Here is a 14738-nt window from a genome sequence, read left to right as displayed (position 1 = left end):
GCGCACTTGACAGCGTCCTGCCCCCGCTGCCCCGGCGGGCTGGCCCCGCCACCGCGCTCGGCGGGGCACGGACCGGCCCGCGGGGGCGCTCGGTGCGCGGTGCCTCCGCGCTCCCACCGCGGCTCGGAGTTGCCTCCGCAAATCTTTGGGGAGTTGGGATGTCTTGGCGAAGCAACCCTCCTCGCTTCTCGGCTGGGCGGTCGGAAAGCGGGGCGGCGGGGGCTCTGCCGGTGCGCCTCGGCGCTCGTGCAGGAGAGGGAGCGAGGAGGAGAGGCAGGGAAGCAGACTTGGGTGAAATGAATGACTCGGGACTGCCGGTCGCTGATTTTGGGCAGGAAGTCCGGAGATCTGTTTTGCATATGACAGGCTTTCGCTTTTCAAAGTGGCAAAGAGAGTTGATTGTGATTCCATCTTGAGAGCGGGCACGAGCCGCCGAGGGCTGTGCGGACGGGGTCTGACCCCAGCTTGAGAGAGGGAGGGGGCAGGTACTTCTGCTGCGGAGGTATTCCGGGGTTCCCGATCTGGAAATAAGGCTGATTTCTGAGGGGCACCGCGGGAACCGGTTGTAGTCTTCTGGATCGCGTCCTTTATTTTCCTTGTGGTCTGCAGCGCACGCCGCTAATCCCCGAAGGCATTAGGGAGAGTGGGATTTGGCACCGTATGTGGGGAGCGGAGCTATCTTAACCTTTTTCAAACGACTTCCTTGCTAACGGGGGCAGCGCTCTTGCTAGTAAAGCAGGGAAGCAGAGTACCTGGCGGTGACGCTTCGCTTGCACTTTCTGGCTGCGCTGAGTGGGTGTTTTTATACCTTTGAGTTTTGTGAGATGAAATTAGGGCTGCGAGGTTTTTTCTTTTTCTTTTATTTTTTTCCCCCCCGATTCGAGTCTCTCCGGCTGGAGTTGGAAAAACACTTGAATGTTTTTCCAGGGATTTCTGCCGCTGTCTCTGCGATCCGAAGAAAAGGAAAAGCCTCGAGCTGGCAAGGGGTGCTGACATGTTTATCAGCTCTCCTGCTCCGTCCTGGCAGAAAAACCTTTGCTTTCATTTACTCGCCCTCTCAGATATAAAAATCCGCGGCGAGAGGGGAGCGCAGTTGCAGGGGGTTAATCAAAGAAGTCCGAGTGTCCTCGTGGGTGGGTGGCGAGGGACTGAGCGCGCTCTGAAAACCGCGCGGCAGAGGCAGCGTTCCCCCCCCGTTCCACAGCAGGTTTGACGCTTGTGCAGGCGACAGCGATTTCTCCCCGTGCTCCTCCCGGCCGCCGGGCGGGACCGCTCGGCTTTGCACCTGGGCACGGAGCGCCGCGGATGTGCGCGCCGTTCGCCGCTGCTGCCGGCAGCGGGGAAGCCCGGGCTCGGTGGCCTCTGGGGACGGCGCGGGGGAGGCGGGGAGCTCCCAGGAGCGGCCACGGCCCCCGCCCCGCCGGCGGACGGGACCTTGCCGCCTCGCCTCGCACTTCGGGGCACCGTGGGGCTCCCGGCAGCCGCGGCAGATCCTGCCGAAGGGCTGCTCGTGCCGAAATGAATCGGGGCCCGATCCCGCTGCTGCTAAAGTCGGGAAGGACAGGATGAGGCCGTTTATAATTAGCTCCCTTCTCCTCCCCTCGCCCCTGGGGGGTGTGAGAGGAGGAAACAATAGACATCAAGTGCTGGTTTCGCTTTTCTCTGTGTGCTTTTTAAATTACTAAGGCTATGTGGAGGAAGCAGAATTGGTACTGGCTGTCTGACACCATCTATAATTTTGTTGACAACTTGTTTAATAAAACATTTTATAATTTTCACTTATTCTTTAAAGTTGCTGATCGGGAAACAATACACACGTAAATAAATTATGCATGGGATAAATTAGGACAAAAGCAGTAGGACACATAATAGGGGAGGGATGCAGTGCACAGTGTTTTATCCTCATGTGTCCTTCCTGACAATGAACGGGAGCTGAATGACATTTGCATTTCCTCTGTCTGCGTTTTGATTGTATCTCAGAACCCACAAACGCCCCCTACAGAAACCGGCCACACAAAGGTTTTGCTCCGAAATGGGGGACAATGTAGGGACTGAGAGATCCGGGCTCAGGTATCAAGCAGCTCCTTGTGTGTGCTTGTGCGTTTAAGAGTGTCCAATATTCAGTTTGTCTCTGGCACTTGGACACACAAGTGGCCTTGTTCATGTTAGACTAGTCTTCCTGAATAATGTATTCCAGTACCTGAGCATCTGTGGGAATGCATTTCATAGAACAGCTCAGTGTGTGGAGTCCTTTATTAATGATTGGTTTCTCCCTACTCAACTTGCCTCTTTCTCTGTCACTTTCTGGTTCTCTTTTGTTGCTTTCTTCCCTTTGCTCTTCTCCCCTTCACTTCCTCTGGTGAACCAGTCAACCTGACATGACTGTCTGTTATTTCTGCCATTTATTAGCTTGTTTACCAACACGGTGCTACAGACAAAAATATCCGAGATCTAAGTTTAACAGATCTGCAAGGTAAAGGTAGCAGGTGTTTGGACAAGCACATGCTTCTTCATCTGTAGAAATGGCAGTATTCTGACAGCTTTGATGGGACAAAAGTAGATTCGAAGTGCTGAAGTTGGTGTTGATGCATTTTTCCCCCACTAGTTTGTGTGTATATCTCCATATTTTTTGTTTCCGTCTTCTTCTCCTTTGGATATTTTAATATGAAGACATTTGAGTGGTGCAAGACATCACTCAAATGAAAGAAGAAACAAATGCATTTAGAAAGTATTCTGAATTACTTCAAATGTCAGTCAGAAATCTCAGTGGACTTTGTAAACATTAATTAATTAAACCTCTCAACGCCCCTGTGAAGTAAGGATTATTGCCTTTGTTTTATAGATGGCTAAACTAGGACAGAGTGGTTCAGAATCTCTCTAAAAGATGAAGTCTAGAATGCAGGCATTCAACTTCCAGCTTTAGCATTTAGTCCCATCTCCTCCATCTCTTCCTTATTAGTGATGTGCATATGGTACCATAATGCACTTAATGTAATTAAGACCTTGTAATTTACACAGTCTTGTCTAGAAGCAGAGCTGGTTTCCTCCCACCCCTTCTCTGTCTTTACTCCCACGAATGACTTTTATTTCAGGTTTTCAATTAAACACAGTAAGTGGAGCATAGGTTAGGTTGTTGCCATTTTGGCGTGTGAGGTTTCCCCCCTGCCATACAGCGCTCTGCCTGGACACTCACCAGAGGGCTGTTGCCTCCCAGGAATTTCGCAGTGCCGGTGCTCTCCCTTTAGCTCAGGGAAGCCTCTGGGACAAAAGAAGGTAACTCAGGCTCAGCTGCTAGGCTAGCTCACTTCTGTACCAACTGCATTGTTGGATAACTTTGGCATACTTGGGATCACTTATTCTCTGCCAGGTATTTGGGGAGCAGATCATCACAGATTTGTGTGCACAGTGCTAGATCTACAACACAGAGCTGATCTACCAGGCCTGTTCTGTCTCTGCTTTCCCATTGCAAACAGCAGCAGTTGGGTTTTCAATTGCTGTACCTTCTCAGATAAAATTGCCTTGACAGCCAACTCTGACCTTTGGGCTGCAAATGACCTTCCTTGTGGTGATGAATTCATGTCATGAGACACCTGTGAAGAAGTGGTCTGTGTTTGCATTCCTGTTTCACATTGGCAAGAGTCCAGTGTGGGTCTTGGGGTCTTGTATGGCAAGAGTATTTCATTAGTGATTACTCTGGCTTGAACTCAGGCTGGAGACTCTTAACTGGAAGGTCCTGTATCCCATTACACATCCCTGAAACAGCCCTATGTCCTGATTAAGTGCTGATGAAGACTGATTTTTTTTAATGGACATTGTTGCATAAGCATCTGGTTGCTGATTTTTAATATTAAAGTGAAAGTGTAATGTGCAGTGCTGCTTTCAGCAGGTGGAAGCAATAAAATAGACAGACAGTTAGGTTGCCAGTTCAGTGTTTACAAGTGATGTGGAGGTGATTTTAATGTGGCCTTGCAAAAGGGAATTTTCTTTTGCTTAACAGAACAGGGTTTGTTTGGCACATTAAACCGTGTACCAAAATCTCCACAGCAATTCCAGTGTGGCTCTGATGTTACTTAAAAACATAAATGAGCCCTAATGCGACACACTTCAAATGAAAAACTGTTGTCCACATGAAAACTGTATTTTCTAATATCTCAGCAGCAGCTTTCAGAGAAAATGGGATGAATGTTACTGTGTTTACATGAGGAAATGTAAGCATAAAACCAAAGTCATTGGAAGGCAGAAAAGGAAAGTTAAGAAGAGCTGAGAATACACTGGTTTTGAAAATGAGAGGCTCTGATAAATGGCATGTTGCTTGTTACAGTGTTATGTCTGATTCCACCAGTCACTTATGCATGATTAGTTGTTGCAGTGCTTTTGTAATTTTGTTTTGTTGGTCTTTCAGTCTTTCACAGTCTGTCTAGATGTGTGGATGGATGGAGGTTGTATCTCAAAATTGCCACTGAAGAAAAAGTTTTTAAAACATATTATTTCTGGTGTGTGAAAGCAATATTGAACCATCTGGGTTGTGCTACAGAGGCCTAAAGGTATGATGTTTTGGAGGGTGTTATAATTTCAAGGTAAGCACTTGTCCAATGGGCTGGATGCATGATACCCATTAGATAGGATTCACAGTGTCCGAGTGGGAATACTTTAGGCGGAAGTCAGGTACGCAGAACAAAGTGGGGATCTGTGTCATTCTGAGTCATGGGGAAGGTCGTGTGGCTCATCCTTTGTGGAGCCTGATGAAAATTGATTTCCTCCTCTGCTTTCCTAAAACTGGAAGCATGGTATTTGAAGGTTGCTCTCAAGAGCAGACTTTGTCCATCTTGTATGTCTGTCTTCTACAGCTTATGACAGTTGGCTGTACATCTTCTGTCCTGAAATGAGGCATTCCAAAGCCCCCACTGGCTGTGAATAAACCTTCTTTTAGCATTGTAATTTGCCGAATCTGGAATTTTCTCACTCTGGTTTGTCTTTCATGTCAGAGCTGAATTTCTTTGCTTAGTAGATCAATTTTACAATCTCTGTATTTATTCTGGGCTCATCAGTGTGTTGTCTGTATGTGATGTTGCCTTGAGCAAGAACCATTCCTGTATTGTTTATCCCTGAGGACTTGTAGGAGTGGAATGAATCTGTTCCGGGAGCTGATGTTTTTTTCCCTTGGAGAGACCAACCTCTGATCTGAGGTTTCCCTGTCTGGGGTGACATACTCCCATGTGCAGACAGGCAGCACCAAGGCAGTGTTGCTTGAGGCCTGTTCTGAGGGCTTCATTAGGACTGTGCTGCTCTTCTGGCTTTGCCTGGCAATTTTGCCCAGGATGCAGAGACTGAGGAGTGTTAATCACTTCCTTAGTGCAGGTCTCAGTTTTTGCACTGGTTTGTTTCTTAAAGGGAAAGTTATCTCATCAACACGATCTAAAAGGAATCATACTTTAAGAATACTTTTCTTTTTCAAAACCAAAAATTTTCAGATGGAAGGGCTTCTTTTTTTTTAAATTTCTCTACAGTTTGTGGAACAAACCCATATACACTGGATGAGTGCATGAGAAGCAGAAAGTGGTTTTCTTCTTTCTTATTTCAAAAGAAAGAAGAGAACCACACAGTGTGTTTTTACTGTCCCAACTGAGTGACATGTAACACAAATATCATAAGTGAATGCTTGAACACCGAAAATTTAAAATCCTTATTTATCTTTAATAGCCTAAATTATTCAAAGCATGATACTTTAAAAAAAAAATTGTTATATATGGTTTATTTCCCAGCAGAGCATATTTTAACCACAGATTCCCAGCAGATGTCTCAAAAAAGAATAATCCAGTGTCTCAATGGCTGCTGGCAGATACCCTTCTCACAGCAGCATCCTCTCCAGTGTGGGAATAGCAGGAGTATCTCAGCACGTGTCTCAGTTTTCAGGTTAGCTGCCTGAGCCGGGTGTGGTCAGAGAGTTACGATTCCAGCCGCATGGAAGGTTTTACTGGCACTCCAGCCTTGTCTGAGGGGAGGCTGCACAGGGAACCAGTGGAGCAGCAAGAGCAGGGGAGGGACGGGTGCTGATGAGTGTGCACGAGGTGGCTGTGATCAGCAGCGTGTGCTTGCCAAATCCTGATGCATTAATTTCATTTTCTGCTGAGCTGTAGTTGGGAGAGAGTCTCCTGCTCAGGTGTTGATGGGGACACTGACTACATCAGTGTTCTCTCTGGTGAGAAAGGCTAGATGTGATATTTAATGTCACAGTCTGTTGTGACAAAACTGATCCAACATGAGGATCATCTCTCCGTTCATACAAAACTGTGAGTTCTATTAGTCTGATAACTTTCTACTTGCTTTTTGATAATTTTCATAAATAAGTGTAAAATGCCAACTGTAACATATATGAAATTTTAGTATGCAAAAGAAAGGAACTCTATGTAACTTACAGTTTCTCTCCCGTGTTTTTGCTCAGATTCCTGCTTGCGGTACAATATACAAAGCCTTTGTTAAGACACATTGCTAACTTTTCTACCAACACATGGTTTAATTCTTCCTGCCTTTTAGTTCTCAAAAATCTAGATAGGTTGGACAGTGCAAAGAAAATCAAGTGCAGGGCAGTGAAATAAGGCCATGCCCTGACTTGGTTAATTTCAGCCTGCCCTACCGCATCATCTGGCAGGGCTGATTTGATCTGATCAGATGCGGGCATGCTACTTCTGCCAAAATGCAAAGTACAGTGCTTATGCTGCTTTTATGCTTGGAGTTGGCTTCATGAGAGCCACAGGAAGATAGATTATGGCTGCTGGAACAAAATTCCCTCTTGTAAACGTTTTGGGTTCTTTTCATGTTTTGGAAGAGTAAGTGAACACCAGTTCAGTGCTTTGTGTCACAGGGCTGTGAAGTTTTTGGTCTGCTTCTAGGAACTTTGGAGTTTCTAGTATTCCTGTGGATCTACAACCTCATGTGACTACTCAAGAAGTTGGGAGAAAAATCATAATGGCTGGAGTTATAGCCCAGATAATTCACTATCCAGTGAACACTGTGAAAAAGAAACTTATTGTGGAAACAAAAAGTTAGTATTATTTCTTCAAGGGAAAATTCATGTCTATATTTTCATTCCACTTCCATTTCAAGAACAGTTTTGAAGAAAGTAATCCATGGATTTGTGACTACTTAAGTATTTTGGTCTCAATATTGTTTCCTGAAAGACTGTGTTTAGTCAATGATGGGGGCAAATACATTTTATTTTTATGATTACTTTAAAACCTGTGCAGTTTGAATAAGGAATAATGGAAACAGTGGCTCATAAAGCTATTTTACTGCTAAACTCTTTTGGTGGGCATTGTGTGTGAGGCTGCGCTCCTGAGTGTTCAGAAATATCACTACCCTGTGTCCAACATCAGAAATCATATCATGAACCCACTTGTATCTACAAGCTTACCCTGATTGCTTGTGCCTTTTTTTTCTGAACTACTAAAAGCTGCTTTGAAGACTGTAGGCTTCTGTGTTTTCTAGGGATTGTTTATCCTCAAAGTTTTTAGTTCATTAACATATACCTATTGATTTGAAATGTGGATTAAATAATGATCACAATTTTAATTCAGAGATTAGAACCTTTTCTAGCTGGGGTAGTACAAATTAAGAGGCATGTGAGATGTGATGGATGAGGGTTGGTGATGGGAATTTCTACTGCTTCATCATATCTGACTGATCCTTTAATTTTTAGGATCTGCTTCTCCAAAAATGATGTTTCTGTTAATGCTGGTGATGTTACCCTTCAGTGATCTAATGGCATGTGGATGAAAGCGATGTTAATACCTCCACAGGCAGGATGGGGCCTCAAAGGCTTCTTGCTTCTCTCTCCTCCTGTGCTGATGCAAATGAATGGGAACTCAGTCAGGTTACTGGTGTTATGTTGGTGGCAAACAGGCATTCCTGAGGTCGAAATCTAACAAAATAGTGTTGGTGGGGGAAATACATTGAAAAGTCTTCTCTGTTTTCTGTCACCAGATCCAATTTGTTTTTATCAGTAGTCTCAGCTAAATGTTTTATCTTCTCCTTGCTTTCCCCTGCCTCCCAACCTCTTTCCCCCATTGACCTCTATGAGCACAGTCCTGGCTGCTGATTTATCAGTTCAGGCTGGCTCAGCACTGTGTGGAGATTGCTTTTAATTAACTCTCTTCGTTTTGCCAACCTTCAGGGAGCAGCAACCCTTTAATGATTATAATACTTTATCTGGATTTATATCCGCCTTATGTGTTGTTTGTTGCTCTGCTTCCTCACATGCTCTTCCTGAGTCATTTCCCAAAATGAAAAGTTTGTTTCAGGTCCCTCATACAGGATGAGGAAGAGAGGCTTTAATGGCTTCTGGACTGGAAGGATGGACTCTCTATGATCTACCTGAGTGTTTTGGAGGTGGATGGGGATTATGAGGTGATGCATTTTGGGGCTGTCTTGGAGCAAGACTCATTTCAGTGACTTACCTCTATGCACAGGGAGAGGCAGCTTTGTTTTGTAGTTGCAGCATGGCAGATGAATGCCTACTAAATTAAATCTGCCCCCTGACTTGTTTTATGACATGGGTAAGTCATGAACTCATTGTCACAGTTAGGTTTAACTCTAGTGACTTCTCTTCTCAGCCTGACTAGCTGGAATGTTGCTAAAATGTAGTTAATGTCTTATGTACAAACACAGGTCTAAAGGAGAGTCTCTCTTTACCTGCAAAAGTCTAGCTTGGCCTTCTGTGAGTAGCTCTACCAAGGGGAGTTTCTTTAAACTGAGCAGACAGCAGCTATATAAAATTTCTCTCACATGCAATTTCCTCTTTGCATATCCTACAATGAGGATTTCAGGAGATTCCAGCATGAAATAATTAGAAAAATATGTTATTTGCAATGTAAAGTATGTGTCACTTTTGTGCCAGAAAAATGCTTTATAATCATTCTTTAATTAAGCATCATATTCCCTTTTGTGGTGTAATTTCCTCCATTTTTCTATGGGAAAAATGGCATGCACTGTCTGACTTGGTGATGGTCACACTAGTCACACCATCAACCATTGACTCAGCGTTGCTTTACTTTTGGTGTTGAGCATAAGAGTGATGTTTTGAAGGAGAATGGGAATCCTTACTTGTTAGCACTTTCGTGACCAAACTGAGGAGTGGAAAAGTGAGTTAAGACTTCCTGCCGGGTTCTGATGGAAGAAGGTCACCAAAAATTATTGTTATACCATCCTTAATGGCAGTGATCTATGACCAGAGCTGATAAAGGCTTTTTTGGGATGCAAAAACTTTACCATGTGAATGAACCAAGTGGCAACTACTTTTGCATTTCAAAACATAAATGCTGTGCACCAGTCAGTTGAGTATGATTTCAAAGTCATTGGTGTGAGAAGTTTTATGTGGCTGCTTGTAAATATGTGTATTTAAAGCCCCTTTTTTAAAATGGCAGAGGAAATTAAGAAGTTCCCAGATCTAGTCCTCCCTTACTGAGGAAAAAGAGACACCAGCTGAAAGGAATACAGTCGTGGGTGCTACTTATCCAAATGCTGGCAGCACATCACTGCGTAAGATCATCTGTGTCATCTGGTCTGTGGTTTGTGTTTTTGTCTTTCCTATCTTCTCCTGCAGTCAGCTTTACTTGAAAAAATAGTTGTTTGAATTTATATTTTTATGTGTTGTTGCTGCGATTCCACAGTAACTAACTCCTGGCATTCTCATCTGACCAGATTGCAAACATATCTGGTTCAGGTACTCATTCTGCTGAGATCTGAAAGTAAATTCCCTTCTCCCCTATTACTAACTTTCTTGTTTTGTTTCCACAACTAACTTATCCACAAAGTTCTAGGGTTAGAAGAGGCTGTCTCCTGACACATCTTCTGAATTCCTCACTGCAAAACACACTCGCCATGCAAAGTTGAAACCTGGCTGGCCCTCAAAGGACAATGTATTTCCCAGACTGCTGTTTTCAGCTACCTTCTCCTCCATGCACCCCTCAGAACAGAAGAAGAGGAATGGATGAGGGGTGAGCACTCTGCCTTTGGGAAAGGCTCTGACCTGAAAATGGATTGCAATTCCAGCCGAATTCCTTCCCTTGGTAACAGAATTGCACGCCTGGGCTCTGAGCTCTTTGCATTAATTTCATCTCTGCTAAACTTTCCCAGTCAATTAACCATGTCCATCTCCTGCTCTAGCAGCCACATGTGCCTTTTCTGCTGCAGGAGGGTTTTGAAGAAGTAACTCCCTGCAGCCTTTGCTGCAGCAGTTTTCCTCGAGCATCTTCCCTCAAGCATGGTTATCAATCAGGACCTGTCAGGTTTTTTCCCTCCAATGCATCTATTTGCAGAGCTGTAGGAGTTTGACCTATTGCTTTTGTCTTTATAAGTGCTGCTTTTTACAACAGGGCCCAAAGCTGCATGAAAATTTCAGTCTTAGTATGAGGAGATTCTGCTAAACCTGGATATTTCTTTTGCCTCCTGTCATTTTGCCTCCCTTGGGTTTTAATTTTGCTTGTCCAAAAGGCCTTGTTAAGCTGGCCAGTAGTTCTTGTGTGGCTGTTCCAGGCAGCACCTGCAGTGCACAGTTCTCCTCTGAGTACTTGGCTAACAGGATTTAATGAAAGAGCAGTGAGTTCTCAGAGGCTGGAGCGTGTGGGAGATGCTCAGCCCTGGGGTTTGATGTAGGCTACCTTTGAAGGGAGTTCTGCACCTAGCTCTGGAAGAACGGTTTGGATGCTGGCACTAGTGGTCCCTTGGAAAAGCATCTAAGGGGCCATGAGTGCCTTGAACATGATTTCCTTGCATGTCGTGCTATGATCAGCCTGGGCTAGAGTGCCTATTAAAGCAAGAGTCTATGCTTTTTGTCTTGAGCATATGGGTGAGCCTGGTTCTGTTTCCATAGGTACCTATATCATAAAGGCTGCCATCCTAGTTGCCACTAATTGGGTCCTGTGTGGGCACTTTCAGACAAGAACACAAAGACCAAATTAGCCACAGTGGCTCAGTTAATGGAAATGTAGGTTTAAAGAAAGGGTTTCTGGGTCTTATGTCCAGTTCTCTGGTACCATGTCAGATAATCTCTTTCATAAACTGAAAAGTCCTTGTCTTAAATCCCCACTTGGACTGTTTGTTCCCATTACTCCTCTTGGGAGGTTTCCAGAACCCACTGCTCTGGTGGCTGGAAATAGCATTTTAATCCCTAGCCTAGCCCTACTTGTGACCAGTTTATTCCCATTTGTTCTGGTGCCAGCATGGAGTTGTTAGTTTAAATACTATTGCTCCCTCCATGTCTTCCTCTCCACTATGACTTGTACATTTGTGCAACACTATTATAAGCCCTGTCGATCTTTGTTTTGATATACTAGACTGTCTGTGCTATCTTTTCCTTTCCTTTGGTCACTGAAGTATTTACTGGCTTTGTTGTCTCTACCCCAGCTTGGATTACTCGCGTTCAGCTTTCTTGAGTGTGAGTAGACAGACTTGTACTTTGTTCCACGTGGTTTTGCCCTCTACAATAACTTTCTTTTTTAACCTCTTCTGGGAAAACCTTGCTTTTGCATTTGTTTGTGGTTGTATAGTGCTGCTGGTTCATAGTTATCTTGTGGTAGACTAATACTGTTATGTTTCTTCTGTTCTTTCAGCTGTCGTTGAGATGATGATCTGCAAGTTATTAAGTGAAATTTATACTGAATTCACTCCATCCAATTCTTCTTGTCTGATGCTTTTAATTTCCTTGGTGTCCCTTCAGCTTATGTAAGTGGCTAGCTTTTCTCAACACACACACTTTTTGTGCCAAGGCCATTAATGGAAATACTGATTTCAGCTCCCAGAACTCCAGAAGTAACTTCTCATCAGCACTGTCTCTGTGTTCAACCCTCTTTCAGTAGTTTTTCAGTCTTCTCACCATTCTTTTAATAATTCTGATCTTCTCCATTTTCAGTAATTCTCATATGCTACTGTATGAAACATTCTCTAGAAGTCCAAATAGCTAAGAAGTATCTTATGGAAGCAAGATGTCAAGTTACTCTGTCACAAGGTATCAATTTTGCATCTTTGTAATTTCCTTATTCAAGACTGTTCTTGATCATTTTGCACTTAAAAAACTGTGTGTTAGTAAACTCTAGTTCAGTTAGCCTTACTGAAATAATTCCCAAGGCCTGTGTTCTATAACACTTAACAATGAGTATCTAATTTTGCTTGTTATACTCTGGTAATATAGTAGCAACCATGATGTGCAGTATCTGTTTAAAGAACTTGCTAGTAGATGTATGGTTTCATGTCGCAGTTCTTGGTCAGAGATGATTCGGAATTTATGCCATGACTGCACAAATGTCATTGTGGCTTCCACTGCAGTCATTCCAGTGAAGCACAGCATTCCTTTAGTTCTGTGCTTGTACCTACATTGTATTTAATCTACGTACCATTCTAACTGCAAACCAGCTGAACTTTCTTTGATCGTTTTATTTTGATGCCTGAAAAATATTGCTGGTTTTTAGTAGCTTTTGCAAGTTATAACTCTTGACTTTGGCAATTCTCCCTATACATCCTGACCTTTAGGATGCATTTTAAAAATTCTGTTACTACTGTTTTCTGCTCCTGAAGGGTGTCTGTTTAATTCTGATGTCCTTTTCCAAGGCATTTATTCAGCCAATAACTTCTCCAGTCTTTCCATATGAGTTTCAAACAATTCTTGCATTTTTCTCTAAAAGAAATTCCTGACGTTCTGCAGTATTCTGCTGCTCCCATGCTTAAGGAACAGGTTTGAGGAACTTTGTGATGGTGATGAGTACTGTTCAATTTTGTACTTATTCTTGGACTGCAGAAGACTTAGGCCGCGTGGATATAGGGAAAGGAGGGGTGATTCTGTTTAATATTAAATTGTTTTACTTAATTTGATGATGCCTCAATGTGACTTTTAAGATTTCATCAGTGTGAAACAATGTTGCATCTTTCACCAGAGTTGCAACCATTAAGTAGAAATCCAAAAGAGCAACATAAAGTTGATTTTTTAAAATCACCTTATTCCATTTTTCTCCAGAGTTATTGGTCTTATTCAGAGAAAACTGTGTGTAGTAAACACCTGAATACACATATATTAGGTATAATATAAGAAAGAAAGTATGTATTTACACGTGGTGTTTAGGAAAACGTGGTATTGTTCGTTAATCAAGATCCTTGCATTTTAAACATTTCCATATGCCCCTTACTGATTTATAGCAGTGCATGATTCAAGCCTTTTCTACTGGCCAGTTTCACAAACTCATAGAAATAGGAAAAAAAGATACATATATCATTTTTTTTCCTTACTATAAGACTCTGGGAACTTTTAAAATATAACAGTCTTTGGATCAATGCATATCCCAGCAAGACCTTGCATAAGTGACCTAAAATCGTGTGATCAAACCTCTTCTCCCCTCCCCATCCCTAGAGAGATATTTGTAATTAGATAAAATGAGGACAGAATATGCATAAGTATCTGTTATGCTGGGATTCCTGCCCAGAAAGGAAACTAATGGCCTGAGCTGGCCATAATCTTTTGCACCCTGTGTACTATTGACAAGGCTATGGCTTGAGATGTTGGGAGTTCAGGGGCAGATTTTTGCTGCTGTCTTATGGTAACCTTTCTAAATTGACTGCTTTCCAAAACAAGTGGAATTACACAGCCTGTATTTTGCTCATCATTCATTGTCAGGGTCATTTTGCTTATAAGAGAGGGCCTGATTCTTCAGTTTTCTGCCTAATGCAGTGGAAGTGTGTTTAAATTACTGCTTCTCTGGTTTGGAAGTGTTACACGTTCACTTTGCCCAGATGTAAATGACCACATGAAATGCAAGACAGTGGAGAACTTGAAGTAGAGTTGGTAATTTTTTTCCTATTTCATCTATCAATTTGCTGCTAGTCACTGGTTCTTCAGAGTGGAGCTCTGTGAACAAATTCATCTCTCTCTAGTTAAATCAAGTAGCCCTATAAAGCCTGTGTGACAAGTTGTCTAATACTGTGATACTACACAATGTAAGAGGATGGCAGATGGATGGCACTTCAGGAATCTGGAGGTTGCTTCATGTACTGTTGCTGTTTTCTTCTTTCTCCCAATGCATATGGTAGGTGTCAACTTGCCCCTCACAAAATTCTAGTTTTGCAGTCCTCTCCTAGGTTTGTGGGTTCTGTCTCATGACTTGGCAACAATAAAACAGAAACCCTGGGCACTTACAGTTCTGTCAGTCATCCTCAGATATCCCAGTTAGTAAATCCACTAATGAAAAGCTTTTCTTGGAGCAGGCAGGTGGTGTGCATGCTAGTTTTCCTCTCTTACTTTTCTTCAGTGTCCTTGGGGTAAATGTCAGTGAAAGTAAGAAGTATTTTGATAAAGAGGGGCAAGGACACATGAAAAGTATGCCCTCTTCCATATTCCCAAGGAAGGTATGTTCCCAGCATTTCCATTGTTTTGTCCTGCCTAGCTAAATCAGGAAAAGAGCCAAGGCTCTACTGAAATTTGATTCTGTTTTGAAATTATGTCCATTTTGGCACCTTTTTGAGCTGAGAAAGTTTGGCTTGCTCTTCTTTTCCATGCACAATATTTTGCAGAATGGGAGATTTGGGGTGATTCTCTGTTTTCTGTGCTTACAAGGCAGCAGGAGCTTCTATGGCTGGACTGGAATGTGTTGTTTCAACACACTGAATGTGAAAAAAAACCCTTCAGCTTCATACAGACTGTGGTTTTTGTTTGTACTCAGTCAGTGTGATTTCACTGAAGTCCAAAAGTTATGCCAGTG

The 14738-nt window shown here is 43.1% G+C and overlaps 1 protein-coding gene across 5 annotated transcripts in view; it reads left to right on the top strand.

Annotated features, from left to right (window-relative positions):
- The window catches only part of DPF3 (double PHD fingers 3), a 154286-nt gene that overhangs the window by 291 nt on the left and 139257 nt on the right, over window positions 1–14738 (top strand). The window lies entirely within an intron of this gene.

Source organism: Pyrgilauda ruficollis, unplaced genomic scaffold (assembly GCF_017590135.1).
Source record: "Pyrgilauda ruficollis isolate IOZ18807 unplaced genomic scaffold, ASM1759013v1 scaffold14, whole genome shotgun sequence".
In the NCBI taxonomy this organism is placed as follows: Eukaryota; Metazoa; Chordata; class Aves; order Passeriformes; family Passeridae; genus Pyrgilauda; species Pyrgilauda ruficollis.
The sequence above is the reverse complement of the archived record's forward strand: the minus strand, read 5'-3'. Positions and strand labels throughout refer to the sequence as shown.